We start from the raw sequence: 22,339 nt of genomic DNA, 5'->3' as shown, positions 1-22,339 counted from the left end.
TAATTAAGTGTTCCCTTGGGTTGTGCCTGCTCAGCTTTATTCATTGCCTGTTCCACTGGAAATATTGGGTTTTATGAATTAATCATATTATTCATAAAGTTTTACATAGTTTTAATAGATTCTTCTAAAATCAGTACAGTTTCCTTTTGCAATTCAACTCTCAAGTCTGACCTACTCTATCTAAAAAATCCTTTCTGAGTGCCCCATTCAAAATCACTTTTCTAAGCTATTTTGGCAAAATCTTATTACTCCATGGAATAAGTGGGCAAGTCAGGGACATTTTTCTCACTGTTAAACCTTCGAGATGAGGGCTTATACATAACATTAATAATCTCTTTGCAAAGAAAGATCTTGATATAAAATGAACAGTTTTTACATATAAATTAAATTTGTTTAAAAATTTAAAAATAGTTAAAATATTAGTCTTTTGTCAGTTTTATAAATCATTGTTTAATCATTTAACTCACAGAATTTGTGCAAATTTGGCTAACACTATGTCCTATGCATTTTATAAAATACAAAACATGCATGTATCAGAATTATTTGAACCATGTGTAAAAAATGGAAAAGTCCCCTTTCAACTTTCAGAGCCTGGTATCTTCTGTATTCTACACAAAGGCAGCCAGGTCTTAAGCCCCAGGTCCAGGAAATAATCATGTCTTTACTGACCCCTGAGTTACAACGTCTAAAAATGTACCCTTTGAGACTCTTAGTTAACAGTTTCTATGACATTCATCTTTTACCCCTGATAGGGATAAGGTGTAACATGCAATAAATCCTGTGTTACATGCTATAGGTATACACAGATCGTATGGTATCTGTAGGGAACCAGACCTACATCACCCGTGGGTACCCTGAGTTCAGTGGGACAAAAAAATGAGAAAAAAGATTAAGAAAGTGGGACCAGGGGTCCATCACTTTATTACTTTGGAGGGGACAGTGAAGGCCCCAAACTCTGATCATCCACACTATTTATTGATTACAATCACTTTGATCTACAGGGTAGGGGTGGAGTGATGGTGGGGAGAGGGTGACATGGTGGCGGAGTGAGTGAGCCAGAACTTAATCGGTGAGCCGGAACAGGTGTGTCATCCTAAGGATTGATTACAGTGACGGTTTGGGAGTTTCGCAAAACAAGAACGTGGTTATCTTTAGCTTATTATGTATGTACAGCTGGTGGAACACGGACCTTACAAGAAGCCTACAAGTGTGGCTACATCATAGTGCTATGAAGGGGTTTTACGTCCTTGAGCACAAGGGTTGCTCTGAAAGGCAAGCCTTCGTAAGCCAGCCCCACAGGAAGTATTCTCATTAGCTGGCCCAGACAGAGAGCGGCGGCTGAGAAGGGCTGATCTTCGCTGGGTGGAATGGCTCTGGCTCCGGAGGCCAGTGCCTGGGGTCATGCTGGTGCTGCGACGAGCAGGGGTTAACCTTGCTGTGCGGCGGCGAAGGGCACGGCCTGGCGAGGGCAGGGCCTGACCCGGAAGCAACTGCGGAAATTGATCGGGGACTTGTGCAGATGCACAGCCTGGCTGAGCAGGGCTTGGCGCAGACGCACGGCCTCCATAAGCAGGGTCTGGCGCAGATTCAGGGCTTAGGAGAGCAGGGTCTAGATGAATGGCAACTGGTGGAAAAGCAAGGCCTGGCGGGGCGGTGCAGCGTCAGAAGACAGGTCCTGGGCCATATGCACATCTGTGGAGAGCAGAAGCTGGCAAGGCAATGCGGCTTTGGCTAGCAGGCCTTGCCTCAGAGGCAAGGCTTAGGAGTGCAGGGCCTGGCTGGGTTGCCTGACTCGAAGAAGCCTGGGAACGGCGACGGCTGCTGGGCTGGGACCCCGGAGAAGATGGCGGCAAAAGCCCAGGTAACAGACGCTGCCCTGGAGGCTTCTGAGCCCACGCAGCCTGGTCGCGGCAGGGCTGCTTCCTACAACGGTTGTTCCAGGGGCTCTTGGTCCCGGCAGGGTGCTCGTCGGCGTGGCCAGTGGCCTTCGGGGGTGTCTCCACAGCAGCCTGGCTGCCCCGCTCAGGCACCTCACATCCAAGGTCTTCGTGAGGAGTGCAGCAGGCCTGGAGGTCAGAATGCCTCTCCCCCGGAACAGCCATGACGGGCAGCCCCGGGTTCTCATCGGCAGTGAAAATGGCGGCAGCGGTGGTAGCTGCAGCAGAAGAACCGGCTCTGCTGCTGCTCAGGGCGGTGCCGCCCGAGGGAGACGCGTTGCTGGAGACCATGGGAACGGGGGCAGCAGGATCTTGATTCCCAGTGCTGCCGGCATACCCGTAGGCAGGGGCGGCTTTGTTGTTTGGACCTCCCGGCACCTTGTCCTGCTGGTGCTTCTGCTCCGTCTCCATGTTGGACTGAGTGACTGTAATGCCAAGTTCTCCCTTAGAGAGCGAGGAGCGCGGCTGCCACTCCTTGTATGTTTTCTGCATGGCCACCTACCGTGAGGGGGACCCCACCGACAACGCCCAGGACTTCTACGATTGGCTCCAGGAAACGGACGTGGATCTCTCTGGGGTCAAGTTCGAGGTGTTTGGTCTTGGGAACAAGATCTACGAGCACTTCAATGCCATGGGCAAGTACGTGGACAAGTGGCTGGAGCAGCTGGGCGCCCAGCACATCTTTGAGCTGGGCTTGGGCGACAACGATGGGAACTTGGAGGAGGACTTCATCACCTGGCGAGAGCATTTCTGGCCAGTCGTGTGCTAGCACTTTGGGGTGGAAGCTACTGGCGAGGAATCCAGCATTCGCCAGTATGAGCTTGTCGTCCACAGTTACATAGACGCGGCCAAGGTGTACGTGGGGGAGATTGGCCGGCTGAAGAGCCACGAGAACCAGAAGACCCCCTTTGATGCCAAGAATCCGTTCCTGGCTGCAGTCACCACCAACTGGAAGCTGAACCAGGGAACCAAGCACCACCTCATGCACCTGGAATTGGTCATCTCGGACTCCAAAATCAGGTATGAATCTGGGCACCACGTGGCCGTGTACATTTTTTTTTTTCTTACGAGAAAAATGATGATCCTCCCACCCCAGCCAAAATAATCCTCACACACTTCAGATGATCTCTGCTAGAAAGCAAGGCCTCTAGAGAGGAAATCACTTTTAAGGTCTCATCAGTCAGTTGCACCTGAAAGTGAATGAGTTTATCAGATTCTTCCTGAGAACAGGTTTTTCAGAGAAAGGGTAAGTGGTTGCACACAAAAAGGCACTTAGTTCCTGGCCAGGGCAGCAGGCCAGGGAAGGGAGGGGAGAACAAAGCAGGGAGACGGGGCACGTCGAAGATACACGGCAGCTCCTTCCCCATCTGGCTAGAGTGGACCTCGGTGGCTGGGCACAGGTCCCAGGGACCAAAATAGGTGAGCCCAGGCCTCGGTGATGGAGACATCATAGACACTCAGAGGCACTTGCTGCGAGCCGATGAGACAGGTGACTCCGGAGTTCTTGAAGACGCCCTGCCCTACCCTGGATGGGAGCAGGAAGGAGCAGATGCTTCTGGCCAGGACATAGGCCCCATAGTGCTGATGTGCACCTGTGCTGTGTCCTGGGCAGAGGACTGCAGTGCAGTGACACAGTCATAGCTCACTGCAACCTTGAACTCCTGGGCTCAAGTGATTTTCCTGTCTCAGTCTCCCAGTCAGCTGGGACTACATACATGCACCACCATGCTTGGCTGTTTTTTTTTTTTTTTTTTAAATATGTCCTCACTGTGTTGCCGAAGTTGGTCTCAAAATCCTGGCCTCAAGCAATTTCCTCACCTCAGCCTCCCAAAACTTTGGGATTACAGGCATGAGCCACCACACCTGTCCTGGAGTAGCACTTTTACTTTCCAACAAGAATTTTCCCTTTGCATTCACAACTTGGCTGCTTTTGACAAGAGGCCTAACTTTCAGCCCATTCTGACTTTCAACATGCCTTCCTCACTAAGCTTGGTCATTTCTAGCTTTTGATTTAAAGTGAAAGCCATGTGGCTCTTCCTTTCACTTGAACACTTAGAGTCAATTGTAGAGTTATTAATTGCCCCTTTTTAAAAATTGTTGTTTTAATATTTGCTACTACCACCAAGATCTGCACCTGCAGTGGTTCTACTCAGGTCCATGTTCTATTAAGGGTCACTGCAGTGGCCCTTCTACTCTTCTTGGTATAACATCTTTAGGCTTGGGAGATCTGGGCACTGTTCCGCCCTTCCTGCTCTAGTCCCTCTACCAGCAATGGCTGAATATTGGCTCAACTTCTCAGCATCCATTTTTAGGGGTAGTTGAGTGTTCAGTTGAGTTGTTACACATTCCTTAGTGGATTCTGACTTCCATGGTCACTATACTGTTGTATAATCAACTAGCCTAATTAAATATTGTTGTGTCGCAGGGAATAGGGAAACCTGAAGTTAATGAGAGACATGGAGCAATATCCAGTCTGTGAGCAATCAGAACACACACAACATTTATCAATTAAGTTTGCTGTCTTATATGGGCATTTTTTGTGGTGCCACAAAACTATTACAATAGTAACACCAAAATCACTGATCACAAATCACCATAACAGATATAATAGTAATGGAAGTTTGAAATATTGCAAGAATTACCAAAATGTGTCACAAACACCTATGAACTTGTTTGAGTCATGGTTGTCAAAAACCTTCAATTTGTTAAATATGCAATATGTGCATGGCGAAATAAAGCAAAGCACAATAAAAACAAGTATGCCTGTATACACTATGTATATCCCACATATAATATGTATCTATATATAATAAATGTACATATGTGTTATATACCTACAAATATACATGGTGAATATATATCCCTGAATTGCCAAATCTGTTTTCACATCATTGTGAACCCTCATAAACATGACCAGCAGGGAGTCATGGTGGCTGTGTATACCCAGAAACAGAGTTGATTAAAAACAACTGTTCCATTTGCACAATAATACTGGGTCATAAGACAAATAAATAACAGCAACCTGCCATATTTAAAATGTTGACATCTTGCTTCTCATGGATTTTTAAAAAAATTTTATTTTTAAAATTCATTGCATTAAATATTATTTACCTTGATTACTGAGTTTTTGGCACCTCTCTTAAAAAATTAACTCATTTATTTAAAAATTATTGTCATTGTATATATTTATGGGGTACAACATGATTTTTTTCATACATGTATACCTAATGGAATAGTTACATCAAAGTAAATAACATATTCTTCACCTTATAAACATCATTTCTGTGGTTAGAACATCTAAAATCTACTTTCTTAGCATTTTTCAAGTATGTAGCACATTATTATTAATATAGTCACTCTACTCTATAACCAAATAAATGTCCAGAACTTAATCATTTTGTTTAACTGAATCTTTTTGTATTTTGACCAATCCCTCTTTGCCCCCAGCCCCTGGTAACCATATCCTACTCTTTTAAGTTAAACTTTTTCATATTCTACATAAAAGTGAGATCATAGAGTATTTTTTTCTGTGCCTAGCTTATTTTACTTAGCATAATATAGATATATACCTAGAAGTGGAATTGCTGGATTATGTGGTAGTTCTATTTTTAATTTATGAGAAACCTCCATACTACTTTTCATCATGGCTAAACTAATTTACATTCCCACAAACAGTGTGCAAGGGTTTCCCATTCTTTACAACCTTCCCAATACTTTTATATTTTAATAAATGCTATTCTCACAGGTGTGAAGTGGTATCTCATTATGGTTTTAATTTGCATTCCCCTGATGATTAGTGATGTGGAACATTTTTTCATAAACCTATTGGCCTTTTGATTCTCTTCTTTTGAAAAATATTTATTCGGGTTCTGTGCCAATTTTTTAACCAGTTTATTTGTTTTCTTTCTATTGAGTTATTTGAGTTCCTTACATATTTTTTATATTAACCCTTTATCAGATATATGGTTGATATCATTAGAATATTTGTCCCCATCCAAATATCATATTGAAATGTAATCCCCAATGTTGGAGTTGGACCCTGGTGGCAGGTGTTTGGATCATTGGGGAGGATCTCTTATGAATGGCTTGGGCTATCCTTTTGGTGATAAGTGAGCTCTAGCTCTGAGTTCACATGAGATCTAGTCATTTAAAAGTGTGCAACAGCTCCTGGCCACTCTTTCTCTCACTTGCTACTGCCGTTTGTTGCTCCTGCTCCTCCTTTGCCTTCCACCATGATTGTATGCTTCCTAAGGCCTCCCTAGAGGCCAACCAGATACCAGCACCAGACTTCCTATAAAGCTTGCAGAACTGTGAGCCAATTAAATCCCTTTTCTTTATAAAGTACCCAGTCTCAGATATTTCTTTAGAGCAATGCAAACTAATACAATGGTTTACAAATACTTTCCCCTGTTATACAGGTTGTCTCATTAATAGATTGTTGATTGTTTCCTTTGCTGCACAGAAGCTCTTTAGTTTGATATAATCCCATTGCTTTAATTTTCCTTTTGTTGTCTGCTTTTATTCAGTAAATCTTTGCCAAGACCAATGTCATGGAGATTTTCCTCTACATTTTTGTCTAGAATTTTTATAATTTTAGGTCTTACATTTTTTAATTGATTTTTTTTATATGGGGTGAGTTTCATCCTTTTGCATGTGATTATCTAGTTTACCCACCACCATTTATTAAAGAGACTGTTCTTTCCCCATTGTGTGTTGTTGGCATTTTATCAGAGATCAGTTGACTATAGAGTGTGGGTTTACTTCTGGGTTCTCTATTCTTTTCTATTTGTCTATATATCTGTTTTTGTGCCCCTACCATGCTGTTTTGATTATTATAGCTTTCTAGTTGATTTTGAGATCAATTGGTGTGATATCTCCAGCTTTGTTTTTTTGGAAAAGATTTTTGAGTATGGAGGGTCTTTTCTGGCTACATAGAAATTTTAGAATTGCTCTATTTCTGCCCAAAAATGATACTGAGATTTTTTAGGGATTGCACTGAACTTATAGGTCACTTTGGGTTTCATGGAAATTTTTGCACTAGATTTAAGTGCTTCACCTTCCTTACCTTCATCTTGGCCCTAATAAGTTACATAACTGCTCTGTGCCTTCATTTCTCCACCTAAAACTGTGTTGTTTCTTATAAAGCACTTAGAACAGTATCTGCCAGCACACATTAAGTACATAAAAGATGTTATTGTTATTATCATTACCATTAACCTTTTTATCTTACATATACTATAGTTTTTAGAAAATGTAATTTTTTTAAGTAATATCTTCCTGGAGATCTACATCCACTAGAGAAATGGCTCGAGGTAGTATGAACCACAAAGCAAAGATTAGGATTTCACTGGTTTAATAAGAAAATATACCCATTCTTAACATGTTGTTATCATGGCTAAGAAAAAGATTTTAGAATATTTGATTTTCATTAAAGCTCCTTAGCCATAGAGCCTGGCAATTCAGTAGAAACGCATGACATAGCTTAGAGTAGAACAGAGGAATCAGTCTCTCCTTTTGATAACATTCTTTGAATTTGTTCCTTTTCAATATTCTTGAAGAATATGTTGACTCAATTATTATTTCTATGATGTAAAGATGCTAGAGAAAGGAGTGTGAAAGCAAGAAAATGACAGACTGAAAGAAGGTAGTCAAGGTCTGGTGCTTCTTCTAAGCACCAGATGTCAGAGCCTGGCCATGCCTCTATGATAGGAATTAGAATTCAAGTCCCTTCCCTATTGGGAAAACAGGCTTTCCGTACTTATGATATGATTATCAGCATGACAGGAACACTTTGTGTTATGTCAATAAGATGTTATTTTTCCAACAGCTTCAATAGGGAAATATATTATTATTAAAAACTTAGACATAAATAAAAGTGCTATTTATGTTTTCTGGCAGACCTTATTTCTCTATTTATTTGCACTTTGAGTAGCAGAGTTCCCTTTCATGAATATTCTAATCAGATTGAAGATATCATCCATAGCAGAGAGTTCCCACAAATGGCAGTATCAAGCATAATAGAGCAACAAATATCCGCCTTTGGCACCAGGTAAAAGTTCTGTTTTTCACAAGTAGTTCCAATGCATCTTAGGTACTCATATCAAGAACCTCAGACAATTTTAAACAAAGAAGAGGTGTCATGTTTTGCCTCCACATTTGCTGTTATATCAGGCTGAGTTTTATAGTCTCTGGCTGTTCTCTCAATAATTAGTTCATTTAAATATATGAAAAATATAAATTAGGATTCTACTGTTTCTAAAAGAATGAGCTAACTTTGTGAATGACTGACTAAATGAATGACCCACTGACAGAAAGCGTACAAAATATCTGACATGTTTTCTTTTTTTTGACACCCCCAGTTAATCTTCCATGGCAATAAAACTTGCTCAGTGAAAAAGACAGTTTTTTTCACTGGTAAAAATAAAATTAGCCTAAAATGTCACTGGAACATTTTTGAACTAGGGAAAGCATGCCAGCTTGAAAAAACTTTTTTCTGTCGAATATTTCGTTAGGAGAAATGACAGAACCAGCCAGTACTGAAAAGTTCCACATTTAAAAATAATAGAATAAATGTTCTAAAAATACAAAAGTGTATCAGTTACCTTTAAATAATCATTAAACAATTAGCCATTTATATTACATTCACTCAGTACAGATCTTAAAGAATATACACCCTACTGATAATGCTTAATACTGTTTCTTGAACTGTGGCAGATAATGACTTGAGATTTCAAAGCATAAGAAATTCTATGGTAGACTATACATGTTTTATCTTCCTTACTCATTTAAGGTAAAAAAGAAAAAATGTACACACTGCTTTCCATGTGACCAAAATACACTTTGAAGATTTGGTGATAATTATATCATAATTATGTCCTCATTTGAACTGTAGTTCAAAGGAAGAGACAACTAGGCCATCACAGGGCCACTGAATAAGTGCTGTGTTAGACCTAAGGAAAACCTAGCCTTGGAATGAGAGGATAAGGAAAGCTTTTTTGGTATATGTGGTGGCTAGAAGAATCATAACAAATGAGGAGTTAATTATAATTCTTCATAAGTAGATAAGAATATACTTAAAAATTTGAAACTGTGTAAAATATGCCAAATTGTGGTACCTGTTATAATTAACAGATCCTTTTAAGAAAAATTAACCCAAACCACTTCTCTATGTTAAAGTTCGTGACGGAAGGGTAACCATTTCTTGGGCTCTTATCTTGTCACCTGCCCAGCCTTAAAGGTTGACCTCTATATTAGCAATATAATAAGTAAATCATATGAATGCTCTTTAAAAAAGTAAAAGATTGGGTTTTGGCTGAAGTCCAAAGAATGCCTTGAGAATGGCAGAGGTAGAAGATACAGATAATTTGAGGTTCTAAGGAAACAGATAATGGCAGTAGACTCTTCCTGTAGATACCATGTTGAAGATGTGGCAGTCAAGAGTAATAGGGAAGTAACTACATTAGAGGAAGAGAAGCAGATTGGAAAAACAATTCCTAAGCCAAAGGCATAAAAAAGGAAGAAAAGTCCTGGTTCCAAGATCTCAGCTATGGGTCTAGTTTCAGTCTCCATAAGACCCTCTCCCTTTAAATCTTTCACATTTCTTGAATCCCTGCCTTTCTTACTGATCACTGAAGTAATTTTCCATCATTTAAAATAATATGTGTATCTGTCCCTTGCAGTCAAATAGAACTAACTGCAACAGAAGTCATCAATCTTGTTTATAATCTACAGAAAAATGTTTTAAGATCCCAAAATTATTCATAACAATTTAGTAAAAATACTCCTCAAGGAAGAGAGGGGAACATTAAACCAGTAAATATGTGGGACAAGACTACATAACTTAAATATTAAGTGAAATTATTGGTATTCAATTGTATTTATAAAGGGAAGAGGAAACACATCTCTTGCTAACATTCTGCTGTGCACACTGACATTTAAATGGATATGGAAGAGCCTTGAGTTCCTGCTCACTAATCAAAACCGCTGTGCATCACCTCAGAAAATGGCTCTGCAGCCCTTCAGGCCAATCTACTATCAATTTTCATGGTTAAGTGACTCAGAGCAGATCCTTTCCCTAGTCATTTTAGAGTCTTCATTGAGTTTCTCTAAACATAGGCCCACTCTGTGATGCTTCATTATTCAGTATAAGAAAACAGTGATTAAGCAACTCATGTATTATGTGTTGGGCCTCTCCATAGGCTATCTTATTTAATCTTAACAGTTTCTTGGTGAATTACCCTTTCTCAGCAGATAAGAATACTGAGGTCAGAAATTTGCCCAAAGGTCACACCATTGGGATTTGAACTCAAGTTTGTCTGACTCCAGATCACCTATTACATGCTGTCATCCAAACCCATGAAGATATTTTCTATTCTCACTCTTGGTTTGACCCCCAACTGAATCTTTTACCCTGAAACACTAGAGACAAGGGCACCAAGAACTTCAGATGCCATAGTGGTTCAGACAGGTACAACCACGATACTGAAGAAGAAACAGTTAAAAAAACACACTAGATAATGGCTAGCTGTTCTCAGTAGACTCTTCTGGTATGATTTGTCTATTGTTTTTTATAGAAATTCTCATCTAAGAAGTTGATATTTGTAATCTAACAGAAGTCATTGGCCAGTCACAAGTTAAAAAACGCATATCTTACTTCCTTAATATTCAGCCTTTTCCTTTCCTTTTTTAAGTAGAGGGGAAAAAGAATAGGGAAGTTTTTCTCCTCCACTTTTCCCATTTTACATCCTTATGTTTGTTTCTCATTATCCACAAAGTTGGGCTGGGGGCAGCCATGGGTGAGATGATTAATCTTGTTCCAGCCTATCATCTTGAAAACCCACTGTTCTAGTTAGTTATTGCTGTGTAAAAAAAGTTTTAAAGCTTAGTTACATTTTTTACAAAATCCACTTTATTAGGCTTACAATTCTGTGGGTCAAGAATTTTGTCAGGGTTCAGTGAAGATGGCTTGTCTTTGTGCCATGATGTCTGGGCTTCAGCCAGGGTAGTTCAGTTGTCAGGATATGGTGGAAAACCATGTGTCTTGGACTTAGTACTCTTCCATGTGGCATCTGCTGGGTCTGGAATGTCCAGAATGGCTTCTTTATATTCATAACTAGTGTTTAGACTTGGATGTCAAAACAACTGGCAGTTAATCAATATTGTTTTCTTTAAAAAAAAAGATCATCTTCACATTTCACATGGCTGTTTTGGATTTCCTCATAGCATGGAGGTCTCAGAGTGGTCAGACTGCTGATGTGGTGTCACTTTTCAAGAGACAAGAAGTAAAATCTAGCAAGTTCTTAAAGTCTGAGTGCAGAAACGCGTGAGGTTTCATTTCTACTTTATCCTGTTAGTCAAAGCAGTCAAAGAACACACTCAGATACGAAGAGAGATGCCATGGACTATACCTCTCACTGGGAGGGACATAAAAAATGCATCTACCACACCTTATCTCCTGCATCTTTCCTCTCCATTCCACCTGTGTCACTATTAGCATGAAGTCTTTATTTAATGAATACTGTTAATTATTTTTTAAAGACCTACTCTGTGCTTATGTAATAAGGAAACAAATAACATGCATAATAGTGGTTCTACTCCCTACTAACTTGCTGTGAAAAAAAACTTATTAACTGAGCAATTCAATTCTTCTCTGATCCATTTTTGTCAGTTGTAATAAACGTACCTCACAGAGATGTTTTGACAGTCACATGAAATAAGACGGGTAAATTGCCTAACACAGTACCTGAAACAGACAGTGAAGAGTCAAATTTCCCTTTCCTCAATTAAGATAATTGTGGTTAATGTGTATAGTTTAGATATGCACATAAGTGTTTTAAGGGAAGAGAAAAAATGAAAGTAAAATTCTATTTTGTCAATGCCAGTAGCATAATAGAAATAGAATATTTCATGCTCCATTTCTGGGAAGAGTGGAGTAGTGATGGATGGGTTTATTTTGGGACATTGAGAACCTAGCAAGTCTACCATCAGTTAACAGGGGAAAGAAAGAAGCAACTTGGAAAAATTACTCAAATAGTAATAATTAGTTAGGCCTAATGCACTGCTTTGTCCTATACACGGTTCTCTTCTCATTTATGGAAGTCTTATATTATAGCAATGTTTGATCATAAATGAGTACAAACATTTAAACATTTTTATACCATATTATTACCGTTTAAAGAATAAGGCTTCCATTAAATTCACTTTTGTTTTACATTCTATAGACTTATCATAGCATTTTGCACACTGTAAGTACTCAATAATTAATTGATCAAACAAATCAAGGGGTAATAGTGACAGTAGAGAATAATATAGGGATTTTGCATTTTTAGTATATGTTCAGTGCAGTGCTTGTTCCTATTAACAATAGGTACTATAATGTAACCAAGTTAATTAATATTTTAAAAATTTAGGTGTATAACAAATTTCTCTCTTAAAGGGAAAAAAGAGGTTAAACCTACACATGTCTAAACAGAGGTCAGTTGACAATATGCTAGGAATATTAAGAAGGAATCCCTTCCATTGTTGGGCATGCACTAGCTGTAATTCTATACAAAAATAACAAGGCACTAAGTGCTGGAAAAAATATAAAATGTAAACATAATCCTGGCTTGTAAATATCTAAAATAAATTATACTAAAAATTATCCTTTTATTTAACTAAAACATAGTTGACTTACCAGAAACAAGATGATTAATATACAAGAAACTGCTAAAAGCCTTGAAATAACTGTATTCCAATTACAGAAATATGATATGACTTTAAAATACAAATAAAATTGCATATAATCAAAGGATGTATGGCAGTGTTTTCTATTTGAATCCACATTTTCAGAAACCAGGTCAACTGTACCTAGGAGCTTTTCTATTAAGTCCAAAGGAACTTCCTTAAATCTGTCGTTGTTAGTTTTCATAAGTGAAAAATACCTTAATCTGCTGTTCACTTACCTTTAGATAAACTATCCACATGCTTCCAAAACTACTATAATTGAAAATTTATATAGAGAGAAATATCTATAATCCTAAACAGAGGATTAATTTACACCTTTGAAAAACAATAACAAATTAAAATGGAAAGAAAAGTTTATGAAACATTTCATGTGACCATGATACCTAACAAATCAAACACTATGATTACTAAGTGCAAACTCCATTTAATAATATAAGAAAAGTGTCTTTTATTGATAATACACATAATTTGGTTTCCTTGCCTATGTAAAACAAAATTCAACCATTATACTCCCTTCTAGACATCAAGAAGAAAAATAATGTGGCCTGAAATTGATTTCTGAAAGGCAAGAGGGAAACCTAACATCTGAATGAACAACAAAAAAATTAAAATAAAAAACGTATAAACATTGGTGTTGTAACAAAGATGGATTGAATTGTGAGCCACTATCCACTTTGTAGCTAAAACCATTTGAACCCTATGTTCTTAAAATGCAGACCATCATTCCATTGAATTACAAGCTAATTTAGAGATAATAATGTAATGAAATGAGTGAGGTATAACTATGTAAAATGTTGATTATGTTGTTGGAAAAACTAGACCAATATACGTAAAGAAATTTTAAAATGTAGAATAGTTTGTTATTCAGTGCTGAACTATCTGGTACAGATTTTAGGTCTCTAGGAATTCAAAGAAAGGAAGGATTAATGGAGCATAACATGATTTTGCAAGACTGCAGAGGTTTGAACTCTGAATCCTAAAGGATAATTAGGATTTGGAAAGGAAGAAAGATTAAAAGAAATACTTTTATGCATTTTCTAGATGGAAAGACTATATGGGAACAAAAGAAGGTAAATAATTTTATTGTGTACAATGTGTTGGTATTCTTATCAGTAAACTAGCAATCAATTGCATAAAATTGTTTTGAAAATTTAAAGTAATAATATGCATAAAGAATTCATATTAAGCCTGACACATTAGCTGAAGAACTTAAATACTTTTTAAACATACACCTATAAAAAAGGATGGCCTAACAAGAGTTTGTCAGTTAAAAATTAAATTAATACACACAAACAGAGTTAACTGGTTGCTACACACTGAAAAAGCAAATATGTGTTCTATTAGGTAGCTTAGTTTCTGTTCCTGGAAGTGACAGAAACTATTTGGTTACTTATTAAGGGGAATAGTAAGCAATTTCATATTGTGTGGAAGCTGATGAGATGAATTCCTACTAGCTCTTCTTTCAGTTTTTCATTCCAAGTTAGCATGGCTCTATCATGGATTAACCTGAGGTTTCTGAAAAAGATGAACCATCCTTTATCTCTAGACTATAATAAGAAAACTGTAATTCTTATTGTTAGGAACTTCCTCAGAAACTTGCAAAGTATTTACTTTGCTGAACTTTGGCTATGTGTGTATATGCATGTGTAGGAGTGAGTGTGTGAGTTGTGTTTTTTTAGGAATACTGATTGTCTGAATGGGGCTGAATATACTTTTCGCAGAAAGAAATTTACTACTTTGTTTTTGACTTACAAAAGAGAAGTTTTTCCAATAAAAGTTTAGTGTATATTATTATAGTGCCAAGTAATTAATAATCCACCATGAAAAAGATCTTAAACAATACTTTTGTTAATTAATTTGAAATGTATATAAAAAGAATGTTCTAGACTAAAAAAATCTACAATTTTTTTTCTTTAAAGGGCCAGATGGTAAATATTTTAGGCTCTGTGGGCCATATGGACTCCGTTGCAGCTACTGAACTCAGCCATAGCCAGTTGTAGAAAACACACAGATGAATGGGTATAGTAATGTTACAATAAAGCCTTACTTACAAAAGCAGGTTATAAACAGGATGAATTTGGTACACAAGCCTTAGTTAAGCAACTCCTGTTCTAGGGGCACAGTTGGAAATATTTCTTATATAAATTAAGTGTCTTATCAGCTTCATAGTTTTAAAAGTTATCTACAAAATCCCCAAGGATTTTTGAGGAGAGGTGTTCTCTTTAGACACTTGCATACCAAGGCCGCAGGGTTATTTCTGTGATAAGCTAAGGCTCCCTTTTTAGAAGTAAATGCTTATCTAAGTCTGCAGAAACTTCTTTAGAAACATGACTCTCACAATTAGACAACATGAAGAAAGAAAAACACAGCTGGATAAGATACTGTGGACTAGTAATCAATAGAATTGCTGGTTATATCCTGTGAGGACAATAGATCTTAATTTAGTTTCATTCTCTTCTCCTCTTTTCACACTATATACTTACCTTTCTCCTATGATAATATATATTAAATATGTCATTGCTCAAAATCACATAGTAGACATATATTTTTTGAGGATGATTTAATTGTTATAATTTAAACCTTTAATATGTCAAACAATCTTTAAAGCTCCCTTATCCTACATTTTTTTTGTTATGAGAATTTATAATATCTCTTTCTGTCCCTCCTGACATAGAACCACAGGCTACCAGGATCTTAGTAAAAGCTTTCTCAGTGTGATGAGATAGGATTTTTATTTGAACTAAAAATAAGATCTCATTGAATAGAGCATATTGAATAGGATAAAGAGGATCTTTCTGTCACTTCTGGACAAGAAAAACATTTTAATGTTATATACTTCTGTAATTTGAAATTATATTATTGCATCTTAGAAATATATTGACCAATTGTCTGCTCTTGACACAAAGATTTTTTCCAATTATTTGCTATTTCTAATAATGTTATGATGAATATTTAAGAATGAATCTGTGAGTATTTAGGAAAATTCCTGGAAAATATGTCCAACTAGTATTTTGAGGTTTTTTTCTCAAAACTTTGGGTCAATCTGGGATATTACTACTTTAATTAAATTTGCCATTTTGATATGCAATAGTAGTATAATTCAATGTTGCTTTAACCTATAGTTTATAAAGTTTAAACATTTTGATGTTTATTTGCCATTTGTATTTAATCATTTAAAAATTTATTATTTCAACCAATATTTGTCATTGTCTACTTTTGCTAGAAACATTAGAGGGTATTTGAGAATACAAGGTTTATGTCCTCTAAGAACTTGTGATATATATGTGTCTGTCAATCAGTTAATGGACCTTTACTGAAGGTTTTCAAGGCACTGAGTATACAGAAATGAAGTAAACAGAAAAAGTCTTTGTCCCAAAGAGAAAGGAGAAAGATATTAACTATATATGTTAATTTATAATACATTTTAAAGATATTAATTATTTGAAAAAACAAAAGAAATAGGACAGAGACTTATAAGGAAGTTTAGAGGAGGAATCTTGTTTATTTACATGGGCCTAATGAGGTAGCATGGAAGTTAAGACCTCAGTGACAAAAGGAAAGTCATGGTGTTCAAATCTATCTGGAGGGTCTTTAAACCTGATGTAAAAGCAGTCATAAAAGGTCGTGATATAGGAATGAATTCACTGTCCTGGAGGATTGAGAAAACAGTCAATGAAGCTAGAGTATGAAGAATAAAGCTGTGAGTAGAGGGAAATGAGATCATGCAGGATCATATGGGCCAAATAAGAAGCTGGACATTTACTTTAAGTATAACAGAGAGCTACTTAAGGTTGAGTAAGAAAGTTATCAGTAACTTCCTGATAAATTGTTAGAAAATAGAGTAAAATGAGTAGAAGCCTTGATGAAGTAGTAGATCCAGTAGACAAAATAACAGGTAAAGCTAAAGATACATCATTAGTCTGAATGGTTTAAGAAAAAATGAATAAAAAATAATGAACCAAACCTACAAGAAATATGAGATTGTGTAAAGAGACCAAACCTATGGCACAGTGGTGTTCATGAAAGAGAAGGATAGAGAGCAAGCAACTTGAAAAACATATTTGAGGATATTGTCTTTTTTTAATTTTTGTCTGATTGAGTTGTTTCAAGGAACCAGTCTTCAAGCTCTGATATTCTTTCTTCAGTTTAACCTATTCTTCTATTAATACTTGCAATTGTATTAGAAAATTCTTGAAGTGAGTTTTTAGCTTTATCATATCAGTTTGGTTCTTTCTTAAAATGACTATTTTGTCTTTCATCTTTTGTATCATTTTACTGGATTCTTTAGATTTTTTGGTTTGGGTTTCAACTTTCTCTTGAATCTTGATGATCTTCATTTCTATCCAGATTCTGAACTCTATGTCTATCATTTCAACCATTTCAACCTGTTAAGAACCATTGCTGGAGACTTAGTGTGGTCATTTGTAGATAAGAAGACACTGGCTTTTTGAGCTGCCAGTGTTCTTGCACCAGTTCTTTCTCATCTACATGGGCTGATGTTAGTTTAATCTTTGAAGTTGCTATCATAGTTGAGGATATTGTCCACAAAAAATTCCCCAAACTCACTAGAGAAATTGATTTTACAATTCAGGAAATCCAGAGAACCCCTATGAGAAATTATACCAGATGACCATCCCCAAGATACATAGTCAACAGATTCTGCAAGGTCAACATGAAAGAAAAAATATTAAAGGCAGCTAGAGAGAAGGGGCAGGCCACTAATAAAGGGAACTCCATAAGACTAACACAGACTTTTCAGCAGAACTGCTACAAGCCAGAAGAGATTGGGGGCCTATACTGAGTATTCTTACAGAAAAAATAATTATAAACAAGAATTTCCTATCTGGCCAAACTAAGCTTCATAAATAAAGGAGAAAGAAAATGCTTTTCAGACCAGCAAATGCTAACTGAATTCATTACTACCAGACCTGCCTTGAAAGAGGTCCTTAAGGGAGTGCTAAACATGGCAACTAAAGTATGCTACTGGCCACCAAGAAACACACTTAAATACATAGACAATGACACCATAAAGCAACTACACAACAAATCTGCATAACAGTCAGCTAACAACATGGTGACAGGATCAAATCCACACATATCAATATTAACCTTAAATATAAATGGGATAAACACCCTCTTAAAAGGCATAGAGTGGTAGTTGAATGAAGAACCAAGACCTGACTGTATGCACTCTTCAAAAGACCCATCTCACATGCAATGACACTTACAAGCTCAAAGTAAAGGGATGGAGAAAAATCCATCAAGGAAAAAGAAGAACGGGGATTCTATTCTAATTTCAGAAAAAGCAGACTTTAGACAAACAAACTACCATTTCCTAGATCAGAAAAGACCAAGAAGGACAATACATAACAATAAAGGGTTAAATTCAACAGACTTAATTATCTTAAATATATATGAATTTAATGCTAGAGCATACAGATTAATTAAACAAGTTCCTAGAGACCTACAAAGAGACTTGGATAACCTCACAATAATAGTGGGAGACTTCAATACCCAACTGGCAGTATTATACAGATCACTGAGGTAGAAAACTAACAAAGATACTTGAAATCTAAACTCAACACTTGATCAAATGGACCTAACAGATGTCTATAGAACAGTCCACCCAACAACAGAATACACATTCTTTTCATCTGTACATGGTACATCCTTTAAAATAGACCACATGCTCAGCCATACAACAATTTTCAACAAATTTAAAAAAAAACAAAATCATACCAATCACATTTTCAGACCACAGTACAGTAAAAATAAAATTGAATACTGAGAAGATTTCTAAAGACTCAAAATTACATGGAAATTAAACGGTGTGATCCTGAATGTCTTTTGGGTAAACAAGGAAATTAAGGCAATTATAAACTTTTTTGAAACTCATGAGAACAAAGATACAACATACCGGAATGTCTGGAACAAAGCCAAAGCAGTGATAAGAGGTGAGTTTATAGTAATAAACACCCACTTCAAAAAGTTAGAAAGATCTCAAATTAACAACATCACACCTAGAAGAACTAGAAAAACGAGCAAACCAACTCTAAAACTAGAAGAAGAAAAGAAAAAAACAAAACTAGAGCTGAACTAAATGAATTTGAGATGTGAAAAACCATAAAAAGATCCACAAACCAAAAACTTGGTTCTTTGGAAGAACAAATCAGATTGATAGATCACTAGCTAGAATAATAAAGGGAAAAACAGAGAGAAGATCCAAATAAGCATAACCAGAAAAGACATTACCATTAACCCCACAGAAATAAAAAAAATCTCTTAGAAACTCTTATGAACACCTCTATGCATATGAACTAGAAAACCTAGAGGAAAGGAATAAATTCTTGCAAACTTAAAATCTCCCAAGACTGAACCAAGAGGAAATTTAAAATCTGAACAGACCAAAAATGAGTTCTGAAATTGAACCAGTAATAAAAAACCTACTAATTGAAAAAAGCCCTGGACAAGATGGATTTAAAGCCAAATTCTACCAGATATATAAAAAAGAGCTGATATCAATCTTACTGATACTACTAAAAAAAAATTGAGGATATGTGATTCCTCCCTAATTCATTTTATGAGACCAGCATTATTCTGATACCAAAACTTGACAGATATACAATAAAAACAGAAAACTTCAGGCCAATATCCCAGATGAACATAGATACAAATATCCTCAACAAAATACTGGCAAACCAAATCCAGCAGAACACCAAAAAATGAATTCACTAAGATCAAGTAGGCTTCATCTCTTGATGTAAGGCTTGTTTAACATACATAAATCAAAGAATGCGAATCATCACCTAAACAGAACTAAGAACAAAAAACAAATGATCATCTCAATACATGCATAAAAGGCTTTCAATAAAATTCAATATTCCTTCATACAAAAAAACCTTCAACCAACTAGGTCTTGAATAACATACATCAAAATAATAAGAACCATCTATGACAAACCCACAGCCAACATCATACTGAATGAGCAAAAGCTGGATGGGTTCCCCTTGAAAACTGGAAAAAGATAAACATGCCCACTCTCACTATTCCTTTTCATCACAGTACTGGAAATCCTTGCCAGAGAAATCAGTCAAGAGAAAGAAATGAAAGATATCCAAATAAGAAGAGAGGAAGTCAAATTATTTGTTTTTGTAGTCACATGATTTCATACCCAGAAAACCTCATAGTTGCTGTTTGGGAACTTCTAAATCTGATAAACAACTTTAGCAAAGTTTCAGGATACAAAATTAATGTATAAAAACTAGTAACATTTTTATACACCAACAATGTCCAAGCTGAAAGCCAAACCAAGAATATAATCCCATTCACAGTAGCCACACACAAACAAAAATATCTAGGAATACAGTTAACCATGGAGGTAAAAGGTCTCTACAATGAAAATTACAAAATGCTACTGAAAGAAATCAAAAATGACACAAAAAATGGAAAAATATTACATGCTTATGGACAGGATGAATTAATATTGTTAAATGGTCATACTGTCCAAAGCAATTGACAGACTCAATGCTATCCCTAACAAACTACTTATGACATTTTTCACAGAATTATTTTTAAAAATTCTAAAATTCATATGGGAGCAAAAATAACCCAAATAGTGAATGCAATCCTAAGCAGAAAGAACAAAGCTGGAGGCATCACATTATCTGACTTGAAACTATACTATGAGGTTACAGTAACCAAAACAGCATGGTAGTGCTACAAAAACAGACACATACACCAATGGAACAAAGTAGAGAGCCCAGAAATAAGGCCACACACTTACAACCATCTAATCTTCAACAAAGCTGACAAAAAGAAGCAATAGGGAAAGAACTCCCTATTCAATAAATGATGCTGGGATAGTTGGCTAGCCATATGCAGAAGATTGAAACTGGACACCTTCCTTATGCCATATACAAAAGCAACCCACAATGGATTAAAGACATAAATGTAAAGCTTAAACCTATAAAACCCTAGAAGAAAACCTAGGAAATATCATTCTGGACATAGGCCCTGGCAAAGATTTCATGAAAAAGATACCAAAAGCAATTGCAGAGAAACAAAAATTGACAAATGGGACCTAAGTAAACTAAAGAGCTTTGGCACAGGAAAAGAAACCATCAACAGAGTAAACAGACAACCTATAGAATGGGAGAAAATGTTTGAAAACTATTATCCAACAAAAGATCTAATAGCCAGAATCTATAAGGAGGTTGGACAAATTAACAAGAAAGAAACAACCTCATTAAAAAGTGGGCAAAGGTCATGAACAAACACTTTTCAAAAGAGGACATACACACGGCCAACGAGCATATGAGAAAATGCTCAACATCACTAGTTATTGTATATCAACACCACAATGAGATACCATCTCATGTCAGTTAGAATGGCTATTATTAAAAAGTCAAAAAATGACAGATGCTGGCAAGGTTGCAGAGAAAAGGGAGCACTTACACACTGCTTGTGGGATTGTAAATTAGTTCAGCCACTGTGGAATGGAGTTTGGAGATGTCTCAAATAACTTATAACTATTATTTGACCCAGCAATTCCTTTACTGGGTATATATCCAAAGGAAAATAAATCATTCTGTCATAAAGACACAAGCATGCATATGTTAATCACAGTTCTATTCACAATAGCAAAGATGTGGAATGAAACCTAAATACCTATCAATGGTGGGCAGGATAATGAAAATGCAGTACATATATACCATGGACTACTATGCAGCCATTGAAAAAGAGTAAAATCATGTCCTTTGCAGCAACATAGATAAAGCTGGAGGCCGTTATCCTAAGTGAATTAACGCAGAATCAGAAAATAAAATATTCTATGTTCTCACTTATAGTGAGAGCCAAACATTGAGTACATATAATCACAAAGATGGGAACAATAGACACCAGGGCAGAGAGTGGGAGGAAAATGAGGATTGAAAAACTACCGATTGGGTACTATACTTACTACCTGGTTGATAAAATAATCTGAACATCAAACCCCCAAGACACACAATTCACCCTTTTAACAAATCTGCACCTTTACCACCTGAACTTGAAATAAAAGTTGAAAAGAAAAAAACTGAAACAAAAAAAAGATAATCAAGAGAGTTGATTAGAATAAAAATTCATTACACATTGATTGCATAAAAGAGTTATCAATTATAAGTATAATGTTTGAGAATATCATCTTACTTGCTGTTTTATATTAAGTGGGTGCTAGTAGAGTAAGCAGCCTCAACTTGATAGGCCTATAGTTATAATGATGTATTTGGGGAACAAGCAAATTTTCTTAATAACCAGAATGAGTGGTATATCTGTGATGAGACTGAAGAATGAAGGGAACCAATTTCCCTGAGAACAGATGTGACTAAGACACCTTTTTGAGGGGTTGGAGTTGATGAGAGTAAAGGAAGAGGTTCAAGTGTTATAAGAATTAGTTTATGGGTACAGAATATGAGCATCTTTGATCAGGTCTTCAAACAAAAGTTATGTAACCTTCAAATAATTCACAAAAGCAATAATAATCTGATGGTGATACCAGGACTCTCGTTTTGTGGTGAAAACATCCACAATCCTTAGTACCAAAAAGGATTTAGGCTTTTCTTCATTCGTTATTTACTAAAAATCACTTGAGCATTTAGCAGACAATGCTGAGTGCTAGAATTATAAAACCAAGAAGAACT

The 22,339-nt window shown here is 36.5% G+C and overlaps 1 pseudogene; it reads right to left on the bottom strand.

Annotated features, from left to right (window-relative positions):
- Window positions 1–1,226: 1,226 nt before the first annotated feature.
- LOC105709400 (EZH inhibitory protein-like) lies at window positions 1,227–2,429 on the bottom strand (annotated as a pseudogene).
- Between the last annotated feature and the right edge of the window lie 19,910 nt (window positions 2,430–22,339).

This window comes from Aotus nancymaae, unplaced genomic scaffold, assembly GCF_030222135.1.
Source record: "Aotus nancymaae isolate 86718 unplaced genomic scaffold, 86718_ANA_hifiasm-v0.15.2.pri h1tg000016l, whole genome shotgun sequence".
NCBI classification, from domain to species: Eukaryota; Metazoa; Chordata; class Mammalia; order Primates; family Aotidae; genus Aotus; species Aotus nancymaae.
The sequence above is the reverse complement of the archived record's forward strand: the minus strand, read 5'-3'. Positions and strand labels throughout refer to the sequence as shown.